Genomic DNA, 24977 nt, shown 5'->3' with positions numbered 1-24977 from the left:
CCTGTAGCCCAGGGCCTCTGCCCACCTCCCTCTCCGCCCCCTCCAGGGCCTTCCTCACTGGCTGCCTAATTGCGTTCTCTGGGTCGGGTCACAGGTGGCAGGTGGAGAGCCCAGCTGGGCCGGGCCGACACCTTCTCCAAGCCCGCAGGTCGTGCTGCAGCCCTCGCGTGGGAGTCCCACCTGTGTGCCCAGGTCACTTGGGAGCCTGGAGCCTTCTGGAATCCAGCTGTGGAGAGGCAGGAGCCATGGGAAATGAAGTGTTTCCAGACATCAAGCTTCAGACCCACTGCTGATAGGGTTCTCCAGAGAGACAAACACACAGAATACATAGAAAGAGATTTATTATGAGGAACCAGCTCACATGATCGTGAAGGCTGGGAAGCCCCACGTCTACTGCCTGCAAGCTACAGACCCAGAAAGCCTATTTGCTGGTGGAATCCAGTCCAAGTCTGGAGGCCTGAGAACCTGGGGAGCTGGTGGTGTAAATCCCAATCCAGGGGCCGGAAATGCTGAGGTGGGCTGTCCCAGCTCAAGCAGGTGGGCAGGAAGAGAAAAGGCAGATTCCTCCCTCCTGCATCTTTTGTTCTATTCAAGCCCTCAGTGAACTGGGTGATGCCCACCCGCACTGGGAAGAGCCTCTATTTTACTGGGTCCACCAGTTCTAATGCTAACCTCATCCAGAAACACCCGCCCCCCACACACCCAGAAATAATATTTAATGTGAACACCCGTGGCCTGGTCCAGCTGATACATAAAACTGACCAACACACATCCACCCCTTGCCACCTCAGCACCTGTACCCACCTCCTTAAGCCATACCTGATCCCCAAACAAAGACAACACAGAGGTCATAATTCTGCCTCAAACTGTCCTGCCTACAACCAAAAACGCACAAACCCCTTCCTCAGAAGAGGAGGTGAAGTCCCCCCTCTCCCCAGAGCTGACGTCCTGCAGCTTAAACGCTAGGGTGTAAATTCCCAGGACTAAATGCTGTGATGCAAAGTTAGTATATCTTATGTGACATGGCAAGGGGAGAAGAGAGGAAAGAAACAAAGATACACACACACACACGTAACCGAGCAGGACCCTATGGGGGCTTCCCAGAACAGACCCCCTCCGTGTCCTCTGCTTGCCTCTTGTCTGTAGAAAAACTTCAGTCAAAGAATAAATGTAATCAGAGAAATGAGAAAATGCAGAAAGGAAACAGTCCAGCAAGACAAACTAATAATAGTTTAGCCATTAAACAAAGTCAAGGACGTTTAGTTCCTCCTCCAGGGCTATAGATCATATTCTGAGCCACATCCTTGAGCTGTTTTGCAGATACTGAAACCCCCACCAGGTGGAAGAAGTTAACTACATGCTGACCACCAGCACGTAGACCCCAGACCGGTTGGAACCAGAAGGTTGATAACGTTGACTCCTGATTACCTCACCACCAACCAATCAATCAGAAGAATGTCCACCAGCTGATCACACACCCCGCAACCCGCCTCCCTCACCCTGTCTTTAAAAACCTTTCCATGAAAGCCTTTGGGGAGTTCGGGCCTTTTAAGCACTGGCTGCCTGGACCCTTGCTTGGCACCTGCAATAAATGCTGCACTTTTCTTCACTACGACCCGGTGTCAATAGATTGGCTTTACTGCGCATGGATGAGCAGACCCAAGTTTGGTTCCGTAACACTTATAGCAAAAGAAGGAAATAAGTACGACAATTACAGTCCTCATTTCTGTAACTGGTCTCGAGGTTGTAACTCATATATATAACTATCCTCTCCCACCACCCCCTGCGTATTCCTGTCCCTTCAGTAAGCACCTCAGCTGGTTGTGGTTCTGTACCTGGTAGTCAACCCAAACCTTCGTCCCTAAAGGGTCTGGGTCATCAGTGGTCCTGCCGGGATTGGGCTGTCGTCATGTTCCCTTGGCCTCAATCCCAGGGCACGGTAACAGTAAGAGATGCCCTAAGGGATCTCCTGCGTCCCTCGTGCCCTTTCTTACCTCCGGTGTGGAGGGAGCAGGAGCCCGGTTTCCCCCTGGTGGTCAGGATCAGTCACGCCGGCCAGCACGGTAAGTCCCTTCTTTGCCTGCTGAGACATGAGGAGCCCAAAGTGGTCGGTGAGTCTTAACTTCCAGTTCAGAGGAATCATTGCTGCGTTTCCTGATCGAGGCATCCCTCCCTCTGGAACTAATACCTCTAAGAGCACAAAGTCTCAGGAACAGGAAGTAAAAGTTCTCCTGGTGGGTCACTAGGGTAATAGTCAGGGGTGCCACTGCCTTTTCCACCCATCGATTCCTGGACCCAGGAGTCTTGGCTGGGAAACAGCGCCATATAGTGGACACGGACTCAGAGCATATACAACCTCCTGGAGAACCCTGCCCCAGCCCCGCAGGGTATTGCCACCTCGCTAGTGCCATAACTGAGTCTTCAAAAGGCTGTTCCACCATTCTTTCAAGCCAGCTGCTTCAGGATGATGGGGACATGGTGAGACCAGCGAATTCCACAGGCAGGGGCCCCTGCCACTCTCCCTTTGCTGCGAAGAGGGTTCCCTGATCAGAAGCAGTGCCGTGTGGAATGCCAGGAGGGTGGATAAGGCATTCTGTAAGTCCACGGATGGTAGTTTTGGCACAAGTATTGCATGCAAAGAAGGCAAATCCATATCCAGAGTAACTATTCCAGTAAGAACAAAACACTGCCCCTTCCATGATGGAAGCAGTCCTGTCCTGTCACTGAACCAAACTTGGGTCCCCTTGCCTGCGCACAGTAAAGCCAATCTACTGACACCAGGTTGTGGTGAAGTGAAGTGCAGAAAGTGCAGCATTTATTGCAGTCATCAAGCAAGAAGTCCAGGGAGCTAGAGCTTAAAAGGCCCAAACTCCCCAGAAACTTTCAGGGGAAGGATTTTTAAAGGTTTTTAAAGACAGGGTGAGGGAGGGGAGGTTGTGGGGTGTGTGATCAGCTCGTGGACACTCTTCTGATTGGTTGGTGGTGAGGTAACAAGGAGTCAACATCACCAGCCTTCTGATTCCAGCTGGTCTGGGGTCTACTGTGCTGGTGGGCAGCATAGAGTTAACTTCTTCCACCTGGTGGGGGTTTCAGTATCTGCAAAACAGCTCAAGGACATGGCTCAGAATATGATCTATAGACCTTGAGGAGGAACTAAAGGTCCTGGACTTTGTTTAATGGCTAAAGTAGTATTTTTTTCTTATCTGACTGTTTTCCTTTCTGACTGCATTTTCTCACTTCTCTGATTAAATCTACTCTTTGGAACTCGGGGAAGGTCTAGGAGGCTGAAGTTTCTCTACAGAGAAGAGGCAGGTGAAGGACACGGTGGGGGGGGCTCTTCTGGGAGGGCCCCATAAGGTCCTGCTCGGTTACACGCTGGTGTAATTAACCAGCCACAGGGTAGCTGGCTGGCCACCCCGGGGGATGGTCCCTTACCGGGGGTTCAGTGTTGGTGTCTGCTGCTGGCAGACGGGAAACTCAGCCTTGGTGAGTGGAGCCCATGTTGCTGGGCCCATGCGTCACCTCCATCCGTGCCACCATGGCCGCTTTGCTGATAAGCCCACTGGGCGATGACAGAGTGGCTGGGAAAGAGGCTGACCAGGACCCACAGGACGGTTCTCCTGTCCACTCTATTATTAAAATCTTCTGCTGAGGTCACCCTTTGGTGAGCATTCACATGGGACACGAATATTTTCAGGGTTCTTGCCAATCCACACACCTGTTCCCCAAATTTCCTTGTCACCAATTTTCTAATCATGTTAATTCTAAGTCCCTGACCACCCAGCCAAACCGCTGGCCACAGCCCATGGATCTGGTTATAATCACGCATCTGGCCATTTCTCCTTCCAGTCAAAGTGCAGGACCAGGTGCAGTGCCCGAAGCTCTGCCCACTGGATCACCCTTCACCGTGTCCTTGAGGGATGTCCCACCACTGGTGGGTGGAGCCTGCATATCAATCAGGACCACCTATAACTAGACCTAGTCACCTCTTCCTCTGTCAGTGGATCCTAGGAAACACCCCTGAGGCCATAAGTTAAGGCTGGGAGAGAGAAGGCAGTGTAGCAGGGGTAGGGGCCATGGGCATTTGGGCCACTTCTGCAGGTAACCTACTTGTGCCTTCAGGGCCTGCTCGGGCAGGCTCACCTATACGCCACTTGCATTGGATGGTGGAGTGTTTTTTTCTCTACATGCCCAGCTTTATGGCTCAGTGGGTCAGATAAAGGTAACACCCAGTTCATGATGGGCAGGTCACATGGTAACTCGGTGACCCATGGTTAAGTGTTCAGTTTCTGCTAAGGCTCGTAGCAGGCCCGGAGCTGTTTCTCAAGAAGAGAGTAGTTATCCGGGGTGGATGGCAGGGTCTTGCTCCAAAATCCTAAGGGCTTGCCCTGTGCTTCACCTCTAGGGACTGCCAAAGACTCAAAGAGCATCCCTCTCTGCCCTGACACTTCAGGCGCCACTGGATCTGCTGGATCATGTGGCCCCAGGGCAGCACAGCCTGGACCCAGCGCAGAGCCTTCTCCTGTGTGGGCCCCACCCCAAACGAGCAGTTGTCCAGGTCAATCAGTCAATGGGCTGGAGTAACACACCCAAATGAGGACTACGTTGTCTCCAGAATCCAAAAAGTCCCATTGGTGTTGGCCCCATTTTTTGGTTGCAGGAGGAGCCAGATGCAACAATCTATCCTTCACCTTAGAAGGGATATCTTGCCGCTTTACTGGACCCCCTAGAAATTTCACTGAGATAGAAGGCCCCTGAATTTTTGTTGAATTTATTTCCTACCCCTCTGACATGCAAATGTCATACCAATAAGTCTGGAGTAGTTGCTGCTTCTTGCTCAGTAGGTCCAATCGGTATAATGTCATCAATGAGGTGGACCAGTGTGGTGTCTTGTGGAAGGGAAAGGTGACCAAGATCGCTGTGAATTCAACTGTGACCCAGGGCTGGAGATCTGACTTACGCCTGGGGTAGGACAGTGAAGTATACTGCTGGCCTTGCCAGGTAAAAGGAAACTGATTCTGCTGGGCTTCATGGACAGGGATGGAGAAAAAGGCATCTGTCAAATCAAAAGTTGCATGCTGGGTACCAGGGGATGTGTGAATTTGCTCAAGCAATGAAACCACATCTGGTACAGCAGCTACAGTTGGAGTCACCACATCATTAAGCTTATGAGAATCCACTGTCACTCTCCAAGACCCACCTGTCTTCTGCACAGGCCAAATAGAATGGGGATGTGGTGGGATCACCGCCCCTTCACCCTTCAAGTCCTAGATGGAGGCACTAATCTCTGCAATCCAATCAGAAACGCTGGTTGTTTTACCATCTTCCTTGGTAGAGGCAGTTCTAGGGGCTTCCACTTGGCCTTTCCCACCATTAATCGCCCTCACTCCGTGGGTCAGGGAACCAATGTGTGGATTCTGCCAACTGCCGAGGATTTCTATTCCAGTTATGCCTTCTAGTGGGACCGCTGTGGATGGACCTGAGCTGGAGCTGCCCTGACCCCCTGACCTCCAGGGGCCCCTATCTGGCTGGGGGACCGCGGGGAAGTTTGGGGTCTCCTGGAATCGGTGTCAGTTCAGAGCCAGTGTCCTGGAGTCCCTGGAAAGCCTCATTATTTCCCCTTCCCCAGAGCACAGTCGCCCTGTGTCTGCAGGTCCTCTGGGCAAGGCTGGGAGAAAGACTGACAGCATCCATTTCCAAGGGTGTCCTGGGTCCTTCCTCAAGGGGACCCCGCCTCCCCTTCCTTCAAGCGTTCTGGGGCTGAAAACTGGCTCACGTCTGGGGATTGACTGAGTGGCCACGACCCTCTGTTTTTACAATTCGGGATAGATGTTTGTTCACTGGACCTAGGACTTCTCCCTTATCCAGATGCGGTGAGAATCCAGCAGGCTTCCTGCCCAGTTCACGTCTAGGAAAACCGGGGTCAACCAGCCAAGGCCACGGGTCAGCACGAGTCTGACTATTCTGACCTCTGCCTCTGCTCTGCCGTCCGTGCCGGTCACCACGCCCACCTCGCCTTTGGCGGTGAGTGCCCCCACTTGGCCCCTGCACCCTGGGATCCAGGGACCCCACTCACTTAGGTTTCCTAGTTGGGTGACTGCAGCTCCCACTGTGAGGTCTGGACAGCGGAGAACGGAGCCGTCTGAGGATGCGGTCTGAGGGGATGCTGGGGCTCTCCGTGGACGTGCTCCCCGCTGTCGTGGTGAGAGGGTCTTCTGGACCCTCCCGGGAGGGTGGGCAGATCTCACACGACAAATCCACTCCGACATCCTATATCCCTGAGCCTTTGACCAAGGGAGGTAAGCCATCTCCAGTTCAACCGTTATGGGCCACCTTTAGGTCCCTGTTTCAGCCAAGCAGCTAAACGAACTGTGAGAGCCCTCCCTCACCCGCAGAGCTGCAACATGAGACCCAGAATCCGTGCTCAGAGGGCTCATGTGAATAAATTCGGTCCGGCAAACTTCATCTTCCTTTCTCCCGTATCCCATACCTTCAGTTTCCATCTCACACATTCCCTCGGCTTCTGTCTGTATAAATTAGGAAACTCAACTCGTTCTTCTGGAACGCAGCACACCTCGTCATGAGTCACACTTTGTACATCACCTCTGAGGACTTGCTGGGACTTGAGTCTAGTTATGGGTCTAGGAGTAAAGGGATGGTGAGGGTGGGTCCTGACGAGAAGCAGCAGTGTCTCCCATGGCAACCGCCTCTGGGGGGCTGTTAGCGCCTCCCCAGGCAACGCACGGTTAACCCATCCAAATGGAGGTGGGAAGACTCCCTACCCGTTAGGAGTGGGGAGACCTCTTCCACTGGCAAAGGGGACTCATCAGAATTTAAGGGCTCAGTATCCCCCGCTCCTTCAGGGTCTTCCCACACACCCTCACCCCAATACACAGTCTTTCAGTCTTTCTGCTTTAACCATAGACACCCTGCAAGACTGGGAGTTCAATTTACGTTGTGAGTCAGGATGAGATTCTGCATTTGGTTGTCAGTAATCTCAGCCTTGCAGTGGTAGGAGATAAGGCTTTCCTTGGGCCACACACAGAAGTGCTCTTAGGTTATTTATGGGGCACTTGAGCTGGGAGTTCAAAACCCTGAACTCACCCTTTTCTTAAACCACTTTGTCCAGCAAAAACCAGGAGCCACCAGCCAATGTCATCATATTCTTCAGTTTTCCAAGGATGTTCAGAAGTATCCTATCCAGAGTAATGCAGCTCCCGGCTTCGTATGAGCGCATTACGGGGAGGGTGCAGGTACTTCGGGCGTCTCTCTCGCCAGATCCCGCCGTGGGCTGTCAGTGCTTCCTCTCCGGCCGGAAATAGAGTCATTGGCGTCTTTAAATCCCATCGAATTAGAAAGCTGATTCCGGAAACCCGGAACCAATTCAGAAAATTCAATCTTAACATTCTTTACCCTCTGGAACCATGCTCAGTACCAAAATCTGTGTTAGTTGGGGTTCTCCGGAGAAAGAGAACCACTAAGAGATAGAGATTTGTCTTGGTAACTTGGCTCATGCAATTATGGGGGCTGAGAAGTCCCACCATCTGCCGTCTGCAAGAGGGCCACCCAGGAAAGCTGGTGGTGTGATTCAGTCCAAGTCCAAAGGCCTTGGACCGCCAAGGACAGAAGATCAATGTCCAGCTCGAGCAACCAGACAGGAAGCAGAGAATTCCTACTTCCTCCACCTTGTGTTCTGTCGGGCCTCGCTGGACTCACCATCCACACGGGGAGGCCACCTGCTCTACTGCATCCATGATTCAATGCTAATCTCACCTGGAATCCTCCTCCCAGACACCCCAGAATCGTGTTTAACCTGGGCACCCGGTGGTCAGTCATGTCGACTCAAAATTAACTATGCCAGCTGAGAGAACAGATTCAAAGCCTGCTCTGGAGAGAAGAGCATGGGGTCCCCACATGGAGGGGGTGTTGCTAGGCCCTTCCCACCTCCAGGGCTGTGAAGTCCCCATGGGAACACATGTTGGAAGAGCCCCAGGCCTCCCGGGAGGAATAGAATGTGAACCTTAAATGTAACTGAATTATCTAATAGCCATGTTAAAAAAAAAACTAAAGAGGAACAAAAGAAATGCATTTTCATGATATATCCAAATTAATAGCTTTTCAACATGTAATTGATATAGAAATCATTAAGGAGGTAGTTCACAATTTCTTTTCACACTAAGTTTTTGAAATCAGACGTGTATTTTTTTATACTTAACAGTGCATCTCAATTAGGACTGACCACATTTCAAATGCTGAAAAGCCACGTGTGGCTCGTGATTACCACGTTGGGCCACACAGATCTGGACAGAGGGATCGTCACGCCTCATTGTAATACTACATTTTCTAGTCTGTATTTTGTGCCTTGACATCTTGGGGCTGCGGGGACCCTGAAGAGACTGCCCTTTCCAGGACAGGCCAATTCCTAGAGATAAAGGCCAGGCTGCAGTGCTCCTTTCACATGCAAACCACCCCATGCAGAGCTCACCCCCACCACCTCCTCCACTGGCCTCTCACGCTCAGGACTGCCATCCCCTGCCCTCGTCATCCCAGACCAGGTGCCAGAAAGCCAGGGACAGACCCTGTGCCCCAGAGCCCCTTGAAATGATTAAAACCAGCCAATGCTAAGCTTGCCCACCCAGCCTTGCCTGTTCCTTCCCACAGAAACCACGATAAAAGTTCCTGCCCACGTTTCCCCCCTTCCCCATTCTCCTTCTGCCTCCTGACCCAGCGCAGTGCATCCCATCACCTGCCCCCTCCTCTCGGAAACTGTAACTGTCTTTTCAATGACATTCGTCTTCTGCTCTGCTGGTCTTGCAGTACCTGAATAATAACAAAACCTACATTTTAAAACACCCGTTGCCTCACATGACAGACAAGCAAACTGAGGCCTCTTGCCAAAGGCAGGCCAGCCAGTGGGAGGAGAGACTCAGTCATCCCATTGCTGAGTCCCTTTGATTTGGCCTCCTATACATCCCTCCACCCCCCTGAAGCTGAGAGGGCTCCTGTGGGTGTGACCCTGAGGACCGGTCAAGCCCACCTGGAAAGCAGCCACCCAGCCCACCGGTAGGGGAGAGGTCTCCCCTCGACCAAGTCCACCTCATGCTTCCGTGAACAGAAAGCCAGGTGGATATTAGACCAAGAGGAAAGTGCAATGCAGTCATGACAAGACAAATCCTTCAGGCCACACTTTCTAACCACGATGCAGTAAAGCTAGAAAGAAAACCTCCCAAGTATAGTCACTAGCAGGGCAAAACAAAAAGAGAAAGCCTCTAAATAAATCTCAGCATAAAGAAGAAATCTAAACAGCAAGCATAGGGACTTCTGTGGTGGTCCAGTGGATGAGACTCCAAGCTCCCAATACAGTGGGCCCAGGTTCGATCCCTGGTCAGGGAACTAGATCCCGCATGCATGCCGCAACTAAGAGTCTGCATGCTGCAACTAAGAAGTCTGCGTGCCACAGCTAAAGATCCCGCATGCCACAATGAAGATCCTACATGCTGCAACTAAGACCCAGCACAGCCAAAATTAACAAATAAATAATAAAAATTTTAAAAAACCCAGCAAGCATAGGCTTTCTGAAAATACTCACGAGAACAATTTCTAATATCCCCAGAACAATCATATAGCTTTTGATGGATTTACTAGAAAACCAGAGAGATTGGGTGAGAATGGACAAAGCATTCAACTCAGGAACATCAGGAAAAGAAAAATCCAAAACAAATAAAAGAAGGAACAAGGCTAATTAATGGTGATAAGGGAAGAAATTAACAAGACAGAAAATAATCAATAACTTAGTCAATAAAATGAAAAACTGATTTTTTAAAAGACCAACAAAGTAGGCAAATCTAATTAAAATAAATAGAAGATACATTTCTTAAAATAACAGAAATATGAAAGGTGACATAAGCACACACATGAAAAAGATTAAAAATTAAAGACTTCCATTTCTGACCGAAATGGAGTAAGACGAACTCACTTTACCCTCCCCCTCCCCCTAAACAATAAAAAAGGGCCAAATTCAAGACGCTGGACAGCGGGCAGCAGATAACAGTGGCCCTCAAGAGATGAGACACATATTGGGGGAGGGGCTGCAGCTGCCCTGCTGCTGCCCTGGCAGCGCATCCAGGCTGAGATGCAGAAGAGGTACCAGGCAGAGCCCAGTGGAGTTTTGGTTGAGGAGACAGAGCACAGAGCCCTAGAAGGCTGAAGCAGCTGGAGGGCTCATACCAGAGACCCAGAGAGGAGAGGTTCCCCAGAGGTCTGCAGAAAGCCCCCTCGAGCCAGCAGAGAACTGCCCAGAGCACACAGGTGAGGAAACTACCAGAGGTGGGGCACGAATTGCCCTAAAAGAGTAGAGAGTGGTGCCCACTCTCCCTCAGGTTGGAATAAGGCTTCTCTGTCAGCCAGGGTGGGAAACCTCGTAACTCATGGGGCATGCAGTAGAGTTCACAGTAGTCTCTTGCCTTACCAGTGGGGACAATTTTCCCTAAACTGAGCACAGCCCCAGTCCTGGCTGACCCGGAAGACTCAAAGTGTTTCCAAGTACCTCAACTCTGTCCCAGTACAAAGCTAAAAAATAGGAAAACAAAAATACCTAGCAAAGAAAAAGATAAAAGTTACAATGTCTAATATCTGATCACAAATGCCAAGCATGAAAAAGATCAGGAAAATATGACACATAATGAAGAGATAGATAAATAAATAAATACCCAGAACTGATAAAGATATTAACAAGGGCAAGGAAATGAACAGACCAGGATATTAAAACAGTAATTATGACTGTATTTCATAAGCTGAAAAGTTGAGATATGAAAAAAGACCCAAATTGAACTTCTACAGTGTCTGAGATGAAAAATGCACTGCACTGGATTAACAGAAAATTACATATTACAAAAGAAAAAAATAATGAACTTGAAGACATAGAAATATATGATACCTAAAATTAAGCATAAAGAGAAAAGAGATTTGTTTAAGACTATAAAGTGCACCAAAGAGCATTGGACAACTCCAAGTGGTCTAATACACAAGTAACTGAAGTCCCTGAATAAAAGGAGATAAAGGAGGAGACAGAAAGATGGCTAAAGCTTTTCCAAATTTCATGAAAATTACAAACCCACAAATCCAAGAAGCCCAACAAACCCTAAAAACAAGGAACATGAAGAAAACAACACTAAGACACAACTTAATCAATGGTTCAAAAGTATAGTAAAGAAAAAATAAATTTTAAGCAGCCAGAGGAAAAAGACACATTACATATGTACAGAGGAATAAGGTATGTACAAAGGTATTAAAATAAGGACAATACAGATTTCTCATCAGTAGCAATGCAAGGAGAAGACAGTGAAGCATAACTTTTAACGTACTGAGAGAAAAAAGTCTGTCAACCTAGGATTCTATACCCAGTGAAAGTATCTTGCAAAAGCTAAGAGATATAAAGATTTTTTTCAGGCATTCAGAATCTGAAAGAATTCATCACCAGCAGACCTGCACTACAAAAATATTAAAGAAGGTCTTTCAGGAAGAAGGAAAATTATATGAGATGGAATTGTAGATGTACACAAAAGAATGAAGAGGATGAGAAATGGTAACTGTATGAGTAAATATATTTAAATTGTTGTTGTTGCTTAAATATTTTAAAAAGACATTGTTTAAACAAAATAATAACAACTTAGTGTGGGGTTGTGAGCATATGTAGAAGTAAATTGCATGACAACAATAGTACAAAGGCCAGGAGGGAGGAATGAAAGTAACTTTTGTGAAGTTCTTATACTACACGTGAAGTTGTATAATATCACTTGAAGGCAGACTATAAATTTAAGATGTAAACTACAAACCCCAAAGCAACTACCAAAATAAGAAAACTAAGGGTTATAGTTAATAAGCCAATTAGGGAACTAATGGGGTCATTAAAAATTACAATATTCAATTAACTTTTTAAATCCAGAAAAAAATAATAAAAAGGAGCAAAGAGAAGATGGGTAAATAGGAAACAAAGAGTAAGATGACAGACCTAACCAAATCAATAATCACATTAAATGTAAATGGTCTAAATACACCAATTAAAAGTCAGATACTGTCACATTGGACAAAAAAACAAGATCTAACTCTTGGCTGCCTTTTAGAAACACACATCAAATATAAAGACACAAATATGTTAAAAGTAAGACAATACTCTGACAGGCAGTGGCTAAGGAAGCCCCAATTATCCTGGTAATCACATCCAAGGCTGAGTCTAAGGTGAGATGAGTGAGGCACTTGCCTCAGTCAGTAAATTTAAGAATGCACCCCCCCCCCAAAAAAACTCATCAATCAAGACAAATAATATCTTAATGCAGTATTTTTTAAATACAAATTTATGTAAAAATATTCCATGAAAACCAAAATATAAGTTTTAAATACAGGATTAATAATGGTACCATGCCATGCCAAGCCCTACTGGGGTCTGAGGCAAAGGGAAAAAATTAGCCCTGTGGGAATCCTTGACCCAGAGGCACCCAGCTAAATCACCAGTTTTCTGGCCCACAGAAAACTGTAAGATAAAATATTTTTTATTGTTTTAAGCCAATAAGTTTGGGGGTATTTGTTATACAACAATAAATAATTAGTACAGATTTCAAAAGCTATTCTGTGTCAAAACTAATCAAAAGAAACCTGGAGTCACATACATTAAGAAAAAAGAAAGATCTCAAAAAAAAAAAACTAACATTACACCTCAAGGAACTAGAAGAAGAAAAACTAAGCCCCAAGTTAGCAAAAGGAATGGGATAGTAAAGATTAGAGCAGAAATAAATGAAATAGGGAATAGGAAAACAGTAGAAAAGATTAACAAAACTAAGCGTTTGTTCTTTGAAAACATAAAGAAATTGACAAAAATTTAGCTAGATTAACAAAGAAAAAAAGAGACAGAATTCAAATAAATAAAATTATAAACAAAAGAGGAGACACTACAGCTAATACCACAGAAATACAAAGGATCATAAGAGACTACTATGAACAGTTATTCACCAACAAATTGGACAACCTAGAAGAAATGGATATATTCCTAGAAACATTCAACTTACTGAGACTAAATCATGAAGAAATGGAAAATCTTAACAGACAAGTGAGTAAAGAGATTGAATCAAAAACCTCTCAACAGAGGACCAGATGGTTTCACTGATGGATTCTACTAAACTTTTAAAGAAAAATTAATGCCAATACTTCTCAAATTCTTCCAAAATTGAAGAGGAGGGAATACCCCCAAACTCATTTTACAAGATCAACATTACTCTGACACCGAAACCAGATAAGAACACTACAAGAAAAGAAAACTACAGACCAATATCTCTGATGAATATACAGACAAAAATTCTCAGCAAAATACTAGCAAACCAAATTCAACAGCACATTAAAAAAGATCATATGCTATGATCAAGTGGGATTCATCCCTGGAATGCAAGGATGGCTCAACATACACAAATCAATCAATGTGATACATCATATTAATAGAATGAAAGATAAAAATCATATGCTCATCTCAATAGATGCAGAAAAAGCACTTGACAAAATGCAACATCTTTCCATGATAAGAACTCTTAACTAAGTGGGTATAGAAGAAACAAACCTCAACATAATAGAGACCATATATGACAAGCCCATGGCTAACATCATATTCAGTGGTGAAAAGCTGAGAGCTTTTCCTCTAAGATCAGGAAAAAGACAAGTGTGCTCACTGTTGCCACTCCTATTCAACAAAGCACTGAAAGTCCTAGCCAGAGCAATCGGGCAAGAAAAAGAAATAAAGGACATACAAATCAGAAAGGAAGAAGTAAAATTGCCTCTTTTTGAAGATGACATGATCTTATATATAGAAAACCCCAAAGATTCCACAAAAAAAAAGAAAAGAAAAAACCTGTTACTACTAATCAACACATTCAGTAAAATTGCAGGATACAAAATAAACATACAAAAATCAGTATGTTTCTACACACAAATAACAAACTATCTGAAAAAGAAACGAAGCAAACAATCCCATTTACAATAGCATCAAAAATGAGAAAATACTTAGGAATAAGTTTAGCCAAAGACCTGTACAGTGAAAACTATAAGACATTAATGAAAAAAATTGAAGAAGATGCAAATAAATGGAAAGCTATCCCATGTTCATGTATAGGAAAAATTAATATTGTGAAAATGTCTATACTACCCAAAGCCATCTATAGATTCTATGCAATCCCTATCAAAATTCTGATGGCATTTTTACAGAAGTAGAAAAAAATCCTAAAATTCTTAGGGAACCACAAAAGATCCTGAATAGCCAAAGCAATCTTGAGAATGGAGGCATCACACGTCCTGGTTTCAAACTATACTACAAAGCTATAGTAATTAAAACAGTATGGTATTAGCATAAAAATGGGCACAATGACTAATGGAACAGAATCAAGAGCCCCAAATAAACTCATGTGTATATGTAATATTTAACAAAGCAGCCAAGAATGCTCAGTGGAGAAAAGATAATCTCTTCAATAAATGGTGCTGAGAAAACTGGACAGCCACATGCAAAAGAGTGAAACTGGAACCCTACTTAATATCATTCACAAAAATTAACTCAAAATGGATTAAAGGCTTATATGTAAGATTTGAAACCATAAAACTCCTAGAAGACAAAGATGGTAAGCTCCTTAACGCTGGTCTTCAAAATGATTTTTTGTGAATGACACCAAAGTCATAAGCAACAAAAGGAAAAGTAAACAAGTGAGACCACATCAAACTAAAAGGCTTCTGCATAGCAAAAGAAACAATCAACAAAATGAAAACACAACTTACAGAATGGGAGAAAATATTTGCAAACCATATATCTGGTAAGGGGTTAACATACAAAAGATATAAAGAACTCATAAAACTCAATAGCAGAAAAACCCCAAACAATCCAATTAAAAAATGGGCCAAGGGCCTGCATAGACATCTTTCCAAGGAAGACATACTGATGGTCAGCAGATGTTGAAAAGATGCCCAACATCGCTAATCATCAGGGAAATGCAAATCAAAACGATAATGAGATATGACCTCACATCTGTTAGAATGGCTATCATCAAAAAGACAAGAGATAGCAAATTCTGGTGAGTATGTGGAAAAAAGGGAGCCCTTGTTCATTGTTGGTGGGATTGTAAATTGGTACAGCCACTGTGGAAAACAGTATGGAGGTTCCTCAAGAAATTAAAAATAGATTTACTATATGACCCAGCAATCCCATTTCTGGGTATATATCTGAAGGAAATAAAATCACTCTCTTGAAGAGATATCTGTACCCCCACGTTCACTGCAGCATTATTTACAATAACCAAGACATGGAAACAGCCTAAGTGTCTATCAGTGAATGAATGGATAAAGAAGATGTGGTATACTACTAGAATTAATGGAATATTATTCAGCCATGAGAAAGAAGGAAATCCTGCCATTTGCATAGTAGATGGAACTTGAGGGCATTATATTAAGTGAAATAAGTCAGGCAGAGAAAGAGTAATACTGTATAATATTATTTATAAGAGGAATCTAAAGGAACCAAACTCATAAAAACAGAGTTGAATGGCTGTTGTCAGGGGCTGGGGGTTGGGGAAAATGGAAAGATGTTGGTTAGAGGAAACAGAATAAGTTCTGGGGAGCTGATGTACAGCATGATGACTGAACTTAACAAGACTGTACTATACACTTGAAAGCTGTTAAGAGAGTAGGTCTTAAAAGTTCTCACCACAAAAACGGTAAATATGTGAGTTGATGGATGAATTAACTAACCTGATCATGGTAATCATTTTGCAGCATATAAGGATATCAAATCATCATGTGCACCTATACTTACCCAATGTTATAGGTCAATTATATCTCAATAAAGCTGGGGATAAAAGAAGAAAGAAAGCTGGAGAAGCCATTTTAATATCAGAAAAAGTATATTTCAGAGTAAAGAATATTACCAGGGATAAAGAAGTTCATTTCACAATAACTAAGGGGTCAGTTAAGAAGATAAGAATCCTAAATGTTAATGCATTAAGCAAAACCTGATTGATCCACAGGAGAAACAAGTAAATCTGCTATTATAGTTGGAGACTTATATAGTTGGAGACTTCAATACTCCTTCCTTCATACCTGGTAGAACATATAGACAGAAAATCCAAAAAATATAGAAAAGGTAAATAACACTATCAACCAACTTGACCTAATTGACCTTGATAGAAAATTCCACCCAATAACAGAAAAATATACGTTCTATTGAAATGCACATGAAATAGTTACCAAATTAAACTATCTTAAGGGCCATAAGACAAGTCTTGAAAAACGTAAAAGGATTCAAGTTATACAAAGTATACTTGCTAGCCATAATAGAATTAAATTGGACTAATAATTAGACTAATAATATATCTTATTATATCTGGAAAGTCTCCAAACACTTGGAAGTAAAAAATAGATCTAAATAGTCCATGATTCAAAAATAAATCAAAAGAAAAATTAGACACTACTTTGAACTGAATAAAAATATAAACATAATACTTCAAAATTTGTGGAATGCAGTACTTAGAGGAAAATTTTAAATGCCAACATGTATTAAAGTTGAATAAAGGCCTCAAATCCCTGACTTCAGCTTCCTTAAGTAATTAGAAAAAGAAGAGCAAAGTTAACCCAATATAAGTAATAGAACCGTTCTGAATTCCTCCACCTGATATTCCATTTCACAGCATCATAGTAAATGATGTATGTAGGCGCAAACCACCAAATGATTCTAAAGCAGTGAGTAAGTTTGAGGAGCAACAGGATATTTACACAGCTTCAGAGTTCCTCCCCACAAAATATAAATTACAGAGGGCAAAATATTAACTTTACCCTGTAATGGCAAACCTGCCACTTACGACGTCCAGCAAGTGTTCGAAGTTAATATCTCCAGGTTGTTCTCTCTTGGCCATGATGGAGTAACCAGGACCACATTTACCTACTGTCAGCGCCCAGAGAACAGGACACGACATCTGGCACAGTGGCGTTCAAACACAGACAACGGGGAGTGAAGCATCCGTGAAAGAAGGGAAACAACCCAGCGGAACCCCGTGACTCTCCAGCTGAGCCCAAGGTCTCATGAACTTGGGGGAGCGGAGATCAGAGTTCAGGGAGGCTGAGGCAAGTAGAATTTGCAGGCAGATCCGTGGAGGGAGGGAAGGAGAGAGACACATCGCATACACACACACACACACACACACACACACACACCGGATCACCACGGCCTTTAGTGTTCCCGGAAGTTTATCACCCTTGCTGATCTTTCCCCAGATCCATCCCTCCCTCCAGGTTCTAGGGGTTGATTCTGCGTGTCCCCATCTAGCGGCCAATTCTGACGTTGCGATGGTCACTCCAACCTCTCTCTGGAAAGGAGAGTGGATGGGGTGGGCAGGACCGGTGAGTCCAGCTGACGGATGTTGCAGTCAGATGAGCAAGGTCGTAGGCCGACGGCCGTGAAGGAGAGAAGCACAGTCGTATGAAATATTCTGGACGTTCTGCAAAGAAGCCAGACACAAAAGGACACGTCCTGTACGATTCATCAAATATGTCGGATGTCATATGAGAGGACCAAATCCTATCTGATTCCACTCCCAGGAAGTCCCTGAAAGAGTCACATCCATAGACGGAAGGTGGGACGGTGGGGCCCGGGGTGGGGGAGGGGAGGGGAGTGAGTGTTTCATGGGGACAGAGCTTCAGTTTGGGAAGATGAGAAAGTTCTGGAGGCGGATGGTGGTGATGGTTGCACAACAATGTGAGTGCACTTAATGCCGCTGAACTGTGCACTTAGGGTTATGATGGTAAATTTTATGTTACGTGTATGGCACCACAATCTTAAAAAGGAAGAAGGCCTGGCACGTGGCGCTCATGGACGGGGGGAGGGGGAGCCACAGCTGATTCAGGGTTTCTGCCTGGGGTGGGGCAGAAGGCTGGCCACAGGGGTGGGGGGAGGACTCAGGGGAAGGTGCAGCTCCCTCTTGGACACGTGGAGTTTGGGATATCTGAGAAGTATCCACACAGAAACGGGAGGCGGGCCATTGAAATGCCAGCGTGGGACACAAAGTAGGGGGGGTGGCTGGAGAGTCCCCTGCATTCAGTGACATTTAATCCCCAGGAACTGATGATACCACCCAGGGAGCCAGAGAGAGAAGAGAAAGGGATCCAGCCTCAAGGAACCCCAAGATTTCAGCCAGCGGGAGAGTGGAGGGGTCAGCAGGAGACTGAGAAGGGGCACTGACTTCAGTGCGAGAGAGGAGTGTCAGTGATGCTGAGAGACAAGGACTCCCCGGGGTCCGCAGCGCCACGGGCTGGGCTGCCCTAAGAGGACCCCAGGGAGGACGGAACCGTGTCTCTGGGTTTGGGAGCTCACAGGTCACCGCGGGGGTCAGCAGCCCGACGGCGGGCTCCCAACTGCATCCTCGCGCCAACAGGACCCCGGGACTGACCTGGAATCTGGGTGTGACCCCCTACGATCGTGGTGTGCTTAATCAGAGCCCGAGCAGCCCTTGCCTCTGCCACGAGGGGGCTGGGCAGCCTGGCCTGGAGCTGAGGGAGGGGCCCAACCGGGCCAGAGGGCACGGTGGCTCCCTGAGCAAATCTCTGAGCATACGGAGAAAATGGTCACACGTCCCCTTTCACCTTCCACAGCTCGCACGGGTCACATGACCCAGACCAACCTGGAGCCCAGCAGGGAGGGTAGTTCTGGGAAATTCACTTCCAGTTCAGCTAAGGTGACACCCTGCCAATCCACCGTGGTGCCCCTCCCCTTGGCATCCCCAGGCAACCCTTCTCTTACAAAAACTCAGTGTTATTGAGATGTAACTCACACACCATGAAATTCACTCTTTTAGTTACCAGTCAATGGCTGTCAGGGTCTTGGCAGGGTCCTGCAACTACCAGCACCATCTACGTACGGCTAGAACTTTGTCACCTCCCCAAAAGGAAACCCTGTCTCCTCAGCAGTCACTCCCCATCCCCCTCCCAGCCTGTGCAGCCAAGACTCCACTTTCTGTTTCTGGATTTGCCTGTTCTGGATTTTTCATACAAATGAAGTCGTACAAAACCCCATGCACCTTTTTGGATTGTTCTTAACTTCCAAATAAAGAAAAAGTAAAATCATGCTTCTACCTAACGAGGTGTGACTATATCTGTACAACCAAAAGCATGCTCCCCTCGCCCCCAGGGAGAGGAGGTCCCTTTATCCACCCTGGGGTGGTGTCCTCTCCTCTTCCAGCCAAGTCACATTCCCACCCTGACGTCCCAGGATCTACCTGCTGAGGCAGAGTGACGGGCCATAAACCGTGGTCACATCCCCCAAGCTCTGTGGCTGGTCACGTGGCCGCAGCTGGTCCCTACAACCACCTTCCTCCACGCCCCCCTCCCCATCCTCTTTGCCTCCACAGGCACCTTGGCCGACGGTGGCTCCTCGCCTCGTGGATCATTCAGGCCTCTTTCCTGAGGGGTCTGGGCCAATGGCTGCAACCCTCCATTGATTTCCATCACAGGACCAGAATCTCATGCTCCAGGGGACTGCCTGCTTTCCAAACGGGCTCCGCCTCATCCCCACCGTGGGGTAACCACCGGTTCCCACCTGAAGGGACAGGTCACTCCAGCCGTACAGTCACCCCTCTTTGCCTGTTGATCCTCTGGTACGAGGACCCCAAGGTGGCCTGGGTTAATGGACTCCTCATGTGTCCTTGGTGGGAACCCTCCTCCCTCGGGAACTAGAACGTCTAGACCAAGAAAAGCTAGAATTGTGGGGACAGGAGGCAAAGACTGCACTGGGGGCGTTTCATTAGGGTAAGAGAGGTCATTGCCGTTTCTCCCTCGAGAGTCCCAGAACCACAAATCTGAGCTAAGAGGGAAAACGCTGATTCAGAGCGTCCCAGCCTCACACGGTGTTGCCACCCAGCAGGTGCCATAGCCACGTCTTCAAAAGGCCATCGCACTGTCCCATCAGGCCAGCTGCTTCAGCGTGACAGGGCACATGGTGAGGCCTGTGAGTCTGTGAGCCTGGGCCCACTGCCCCCAGCCCCCCACCGGCTGGGAAATGGGCTCCTTCGCTGGAAGAAACATTCCGTGAGACCCATGATGGTGGGTCAGGCATCCCACTGGGCACAGGTGTGGTGTCAGCAGACGCGTGTGGACAGGAAAGGGGATCTATACTCAGAGCGTCTCTTCTAGGGAAGCCAAGCGGAGCCCCTCCCGAAGTGGAAGCAGCCGGCCTCACCCTCGCCCCCTGGCGCATACTTGGCTGTCAGTGTCGCTGTCTCACCCCCAGCTCGCGGACGGCCCTGGGGAGTGGAGTCTGTGTGCTGAGCCCACCCATCACCTCCATCGCCGTGGCACAACGAGCCCTTTGGGTGGTGATGGAGATGGGGGAGGAGGCTGACTGAGGTCCACAGAAGGGCCGGCGGTCTGCCTGGTAAGTGAGAGTCTCCCGGGCCGTGGGGGCAGCTCAGCGTTCACACAGGCCCCAAACGCCTCCACACTCCGTGCCCTGTAGGGAGGTCTAACCACACCCCTTGTTCCCAGACCTCCTGCCACCAGTTTTCCAACTGTGCCCCTTCCAAGTCCCTGACCATCTATCCAAACTGTTAGCAGCTATGATCGGTGTAGACCTGTAACTCCAACCTATCGTTCCAGGCAAAATCAAATGAAGAGGCACTGTTGGAATTCCTGGCCCAGCGGGAGCACTTCCCCTCACCCCTGTCCTCAGCGGGGTTGGAGCTCCGGGGCCTTCCACCTTCGGGTGATGCCCCTACATGGCTCAGAACCACGGGAAAGGCAGGCCCAGGCTTTTCCTTCCTCGATCACCAGGTCATAGGGAAGATCCCATGAAGCCAGAGGCGACACAACAGGGGGTGGGCACAACAGGCTTTCCAGCCACTTCTTCACGTGACCTACTTGTGCCCGCAGAACCTGCTCTGAGCCCGTATTGTATGCGCCCCTTCTCTGATGGTGTAATACAACTGTGCATGCCCAACTTCATGGCGTAAAACCGTGTAAGCCCAGCTGCATGGTCTGGTCTGGTCTGGTCTCCTTGGTGGGTCAGACGACACCCATCCTGATGGACAATTCAGGTCTCATGGTAACTTGGTGGCCCGTGGTCACACGTTCAGTCTCCACTGAGGCCCAGAAGCAAGCCAGGATCCGTTTCTCCAAAGGAGACTTATCCTCAGAGGATGGTGGGGCTTTGCTCCAATCCTGAGGGCGCTGGGCTGTGATCTACCGACAGGAGCTGCTGATGCCTCCAAAGGGCGTCCCCACCTGCCGCAGACCCCTCAAGCTCCCTGGATCTGCTAGTTATTCGTGTAAGGCCCTTGGGGTACCTCGGCTGGCACAGCAGCCTGGATCTGCTAGTTATTCGTGTAAGGCCCTTGGGGTACCTCGGCTGGCACAGCAGCCTGGATCTGCTGCAGAGGCTTCTCTCGCTCTGAGCCACGCTCAACACAGACAGCTTTCCAGGTCGTTCGATTAATGGGCCTCATGTCTGCGCCGCCTCCAGAACCCGAAGAGGTCCACTGGGCATCACGCGTCTTCTTAAGCAGTAGGAAGGGCCGGATGTGGATCTCGGCACGACCCAGACACACCCCAGACCACAGGACCCCTGGAGTGTCACCAAGGTAGCAGACGCCCAGTTCTGTGGGATTGGTTTCCCATCTCCGGCACAGTGGTGGTAACACGGTGTCTGAATAATCGCCACTTCCTGCTCACCGGGCCCAACCAGCACGATGTCGTCAAGGCAATGGACCAGCATGATGTCCTGTGGACGGGAAAGCTGGTCAAGAACACCAGAGCTCACACAGTTGACCAGACATAAGACAACTGGGAAGAGAAACCTCCCCACTCGCCCAGGGCTCAGGAGACGCTGCCCAGGGCGGACATGTCTGGGCGGCTGGGACAATGTCAGAATCAGGGCAAAGGGCAGAGAGGGAGCCAGAGACTGAACTCAGGGTCTCCTCCCGGCCCTGAGCCCCACCTGAGGAGGGTGACCCAGCCGGCAGAGCCCCACCCAAAGGGCTGCGGTGTGGTGATGCGCTCACTGGCGGCCCAGGCGCTCCTCCCTGGCTGGGAGGGGCCGTGTCACTGCCCCCGTGAGGCCTGCAGGGTCTCCTCTGATGGAAGAGAAGGGGGGACCTGTCCCTGGCCTCCCTCTGGGTGGCTGTTAGGAAGCAGGGCGGAGGCTGCCACCTCCTAGCCCGGGGGAACTAGCCTCGCTGTAGGAGGGGCCCACCTGAGCGCCAACACCCGCTCCCGGATCCCCAGAGGTCACTGCCCAGGTGAACTGAGGCGGCTGGCAGAGAGCAGGCTGGAGCAAGGGAGCAAGTGAAGAGTGAACGAAGGGTGGGTGGGGGAAGGAGCAGGTGGGCAGGAGAGCAGGGGGCAGGTGGGCAGGTGGGCAGGTGGGCAGGTGGGCAGGTGGGCAGGGGACAGGTGACATCACTGAGTAAGCGAACATCTTGGAGACAAGCAGTTGATGGAGTGGAGCTCGGGCAAGCATGGGGCCAAGAGTTCACGACCCAGTGAGTAGACGGGCAGAGGCAACACCATACTGCCTGCGCCCTCTGTGCCGTGACACTGGGGTGGCAGCCAAAACCATGTTTTTAAATAAAACTCATCTGAGAACATTTTGGGATTTACAGAAGAGAGTTGCAAAGATAGTACAGCGAGTTCACCTATACTACCCGACCGACAGTGTCCCCTAATATCAACGTCTGACGTGAGTGTGGGACATTTGTCACAACGATTCAATTAATATGGATCCATTATTATTGACTGAAGCTCATACTTTATTCAGGTTTCTTTAGTCTGTACCTGCTTCGCTTTTTCTGTTCTGGGACCCCATCCAGGATCGCACACACATCTGGTCATCACGTCTCCTTCGCCTCCTCTGGGCTGTGACAGTTTGTTTTTTTTGTTTTTTTGTTTTTTTTAAATTAATTTATTTATTATTTATTTTTGGTTGCCTTGGGTCTTTGTTGCTGTGCGTGGGCTTTCTCTAGTTGCAGTGAGCGGGCTTCTCATTGCGGTGGCTTCTCTTGTTGTGGAGCACAGGCTCTAGGTGCACAGGCTTCAGTAGCTGTGGCACGCGGGCTCTAGAGCTCAGGCTCAGTAGTTGTGGCACACGGGCTTAGTTGCTCCGTGGTATGTGGGATCTTCCCGGACCAGGGCTCGAACCCATGTCCCCTGCATTGGCAAGCGGGTTCTTAACCACTGCGCCACCAGGGAAGCCCCTGGGCTGTGACAGTTTTGATGACCTTGACAGTGTCAAGGAGGACTGCCGGGTGTACAGCAGGACGGCCCTCTGACGGGTTTGTCTGGTGTTTGTGTCACGATTAGACTAGGGCTGTGGGTTTGGGCAGGAAGACCCCAGGGGTGAAGGGCCCACCCATCCCACCCCAGCAGGGCACACACCCTCAGCACGGCTTATCTCTGCGATGCTGTCCGCGCTCACCTGGCTGAGGTGTGCTTGCCGGAACCGGAAGGGGGGCCAGAAGGAGGCTGCTATGTGCGGCCGCATCTGGCGGCTGGGAGTGAGGACCCCACCCCTGACGGGGGACGATCCGCACACATTATTTGGAATTCTTCTGCACGGACGATTTCTTTCCTCCCCCAGTGGTCTATTCAATCCTTTCTTTGGACCGGCATGGATTCATGGATGTTGGCTTACTATCGCGGGTTGTCATCCAATATGTTATTTATTCTGTTGCTCAAACCGTCCCAGCTTTGGCCACTGGGAGCTCTGTCAGTTGGTTCCCCTGACAAAACAGTTTTCTATTAACCAAGTAATTATTAAATGAGGGCGGAGAAGAGGGAGAAAAAGGAGGTCACTGGCCAGCAACGAACGCTACACAAACACACGTGGGTGCACACAAATGCACAGGCACACACGTGCACACACGTCTTCCGTGGACACAGAGACAGGAGGCAGCCTAGGCGGCCCACAGCAGGGCCTGGTCCTCAGCACGGGGTCTGTGCAGGGTGGGGGTCTGTCCCCTGGCCCAGCTCCTCCGGACAGAAGCCGCCGCTTCGGGCCCCCTTTGGGCAGCTCTGCCCTCACGAGGGGGTGGCCACCCCGGGTGCCAGAGGGGATGGGCGAGTGGCTGAGGGTCAGGCAGCCGGGCAGGGCCAGCAGCTTCCCCTCCAGATGCCACTTCCTCTCGCAGACAGGCTGTCGAAGTGGGAAGGTGAGGTTCAGCCACGGAAAGGGGTTCCCTGGGGCAAGTGTGGATGGCGCCCCACATAGGCCAGGCTCCCTGCCCAGGCGGTGGGCACGGGGCAAGGGCGCCGCGGTCGGGGGCCACGGTCAGAAGCCTGGTCTTTAGGGGGTCTGACCCGGGCTCAGTCCACAAGGCCAGTCACCAAGGAAGCCTCATTTCCTGCCCACAGAGGGGTCTGGTGCCCCTTTGGGAAAACACAGCGAGGTCATCTGTGCCAGGTGCCTGGCACAGGGTAGGTGCTCCACAGGGCTAGGTCAAGAAGCCAGGCCTGGCCCTGCTCCAAAAGATTTTCCCCAAAGTCAGAGAAAGACAGTGCCAGAAGTGAGGCAGGCATAGTGGCCTGTGGCTCACCTCTGCGGGAGGGAGGGTCCAGGTGGCCAGCTCCCCAGCCCACGGCCCTGCTGCCCCTGGATCCCAGACTCTCACACTCGCTGCGCCCCCTTGGGCCACACCTGGGCTCCACCGGAACGACCCACACGTGGTGACATCGGGGACCCCCTCCTGCCCCTGCAGACCCAGGGCAGGGATTCCTGGGGGCCAGGGGGCACACGGGGGGCACTGGGATAGATGAGGGGTCCTGGCTGGCCCCTGCTCTGGGCAAGGAGAGGAAGGAGGTGGCGGAGCTGACAGCCAGCACACAGCCCCATTCTGCTGGTTTCTAGAAGGCCAAGGCATCACCACGCCCACAGCTATCTGGGGCACTCATCCTCCCCGGCTGAGGTCCCCCAGTGTCCAGAG

General features: G+C 48.9%; 1 pseudogene; it reads right to left on the bottom strand.

The window, feature by feature from the left end:
• Positions 1–1711: 1711 nt before the first annotated feature.
• LOC118899625 lies at positions 1712–24945 on the bottom strand (annotated as a pseudogene).
• Between the last annotated feature and the right edge of the window lie 32 nt (positions 24946–24977).

This window comes from Balaenoptera musculus, chromosome 8, assembly GCF_009873245.2.
Source record: "Balaenoptera musculus isolate JJ_BM4_2016_0621 chromosome 8, mBalMus1.pri.v3, whole genome shotgun sequence".
NCBI lineage: Eukaryota > Metazoa > Chordata > Mammalia > Artiodactyla > Balaenopteridae > Balaenoptera > Balaenoptera musculus.
Note: the sequence above shows the minus strand (reverse complement) of the source record. Positions and strands in the feature narration are given on the sequence as shown.